The 1,901-nt window shown below is 64.5% G+C and overlaps 1 protein-coding gene across 1 annotated transcript in view; it reads left to right on the top strand.

Annotated features, from left to right (window-relative positions):
* The window catches only part of LOC112949213 (sodium/potassium-transporting ATPase subunit alpha-3-like), a gene marked incomplete at its 5' end in the record, with an annotated part of 7,435 nt that overhangs the window by 4,168 nt on the left and 1,366 nt on the right, over positions 1-1,901 (top strand). The gene's annotated exons all lie outside the window — the stretch shown is intronic.

The raw sequence follows: 1,901 nt of genomic DNA on the forward strand, positions 1-1,901 counted from the left end.
ACAACGTGTTCTCCCCATGTCCCAGGGTGTCACCATTGGTGTCCCCGTGTCCCCGTGTCCCCAGGGTGTCGCCGTTGGTGTCCCCAGGGTGTCACTGTTGGTGTCCCCATGTCCCTGTGTCCCAGGGTGACAGAGCTGGTTCTCCCCATGTCCCAGGGTGTCACCATCGGTACCTAGGGTGTCACCATTGGTGTCCCCGTGTCCCCAGGGTGTCACCATCGGTGTCCCCAGGGTGTCACTGTTGGTGTCCCCATGTCCCCATGTCCCAGGGTGTCACCACTGGTGTCCCCAATTCCCGGGGTGTCACTGTACATGTCCCAGGGTGTCACTATCAGTGTCCCAGGGTGTCCCCGCCAGTGTCCCCATGTCCCTGTGTCCCCAGGGTGTCACCACCGGTGTCCCCACGTCCCACGGTGTCACCGTTGATGTCCCCAGCGTGTCCCCATCCGTGTCCCAGGGTGTCACCACCGGTGTCCCCACGTCCCACGGTGTCACCGTTGATGTTCCCAGGGTGTCCCCATCGGTATCCCAGGGTGTCACCGCCGGTGTCCCCAAGGTGTCACCACTGGTGTCCCCACGTCCCAGGGTGTCACCATTGATGTCCCCAGGGTGTCACCGTTGATGTCCCCAGGGTGTCCCCATCACTGTCCCAGGGTGTCCCCATCCGTGTCCCAGGGTGTCACCACTGGTGTCCCCATGTCCCTGTGTCCCCAGGGTGTCACTGCTGGTGTCCCCACATCCCGGGGTGTCACCGTTGATGTCCCCAGGGTGTCACTGTTGATGTCCCTAGGGTGTCCCCATCAGTGTCCCAGCGTGTCTCCGTCTGTGTCCCCAGGGTGTCACCACCGGTGTCCCCACATCCCGGGGTGTCACCGTTGATGTCCCCAGGGTGTCACCATCAGTGTCCCAAGGTGTCACCACTGGTGTCCCCATGTCCCTGTGTCCCCAGGGTGTCACTGCTGGTGTCCCCACATCCCCAGGGTGTCACCATCCCTGTCCCCAGGGTGTCAGCACTGGTGTCCCCACGTCCCGGGGTGTCCCCATCAGTGTCCCAGGGTGTCCCCATCGGTGTCCCAGCGCGTCCCCGCCGGCGCCCCCACATCCCCGTGTCCCCAGGGTGTCCCCATCAGTGTCCCAAGGTGTCCCCACCGGTGTCCCCATGTCCCTGTGTCCCCAGGGTGTCACCGCTGGTGTCCCCACGTCCCAGGGTGTCACCACTGGTGTCCCCACATCCCGGGGTGTCACCGTTGATGTCCCCAGGGTGTCCCCATCCATGTCCCCAGGGTGTCAGCACTGGTGTCCCCACGTCCCGGGGTGTCCCCATTGGTGTCCCAGCGCGTCCCCATCCATGTCCCCAGGGTGTCCCCACCGGTGTCCCCACATCCCGGGGTGTCACCATTGATGTCCCCAGGGTGTCACCATCCCTGTCCCCAGGGTGTCAGCACTGGTGTCCCCATGTCCCAGCGTGTCCCCATTGGTGTCCTCACGGGTGTCCCCATCAGTGTCCCCAAGGTGTCACCACCGGTGTCCCCACGTCCCCGTGTCCCCAAGGTGTCCCCATCAGTGTCGCAGGGTGTCACCATCAGTGTCCCCATGTCCCCAGGGTGTTACTGCTGGTGTCCCCACGTCCCATGGTGTCACCATCCCTGTCCCAGCGTGTCCCCCACCGGTGTCCCCATGTCCCTGTGTCCCCAAGGTGTCCCCACCGGTGTCCCCACGTCCCAGGGTGTCACTGCTGGTGTCCCCACGTTCCCAGGGTGTTACTGTTGATGTCCCCAAGGTGTCCCCACCAGTGTCCCCACGTCCCCGTGTCCCCAAGGTGTCACTGCCGGTGTCCCCACATCCCGGGGTGTCACCGTTGATGTCCCCAGGGTGTCACCATCCATGTCCCCAAGGTGTCA

This window comes from Nothoprocta perdicaria, unplaced genomic scaffold, assembly GCF_003342845.1.
Source record: "Nothoprocta perdicaria isolate Ctin4 unplaced genomic scaffold, notPer1 scaffold_1018, whole genome shotgun sequence".
NCBI lineage: Eukaryota > Metazoa > Chordata > Aves > Tinamiformes > Tinamidae > Nothoprocta > Nothoprocta perdicaria.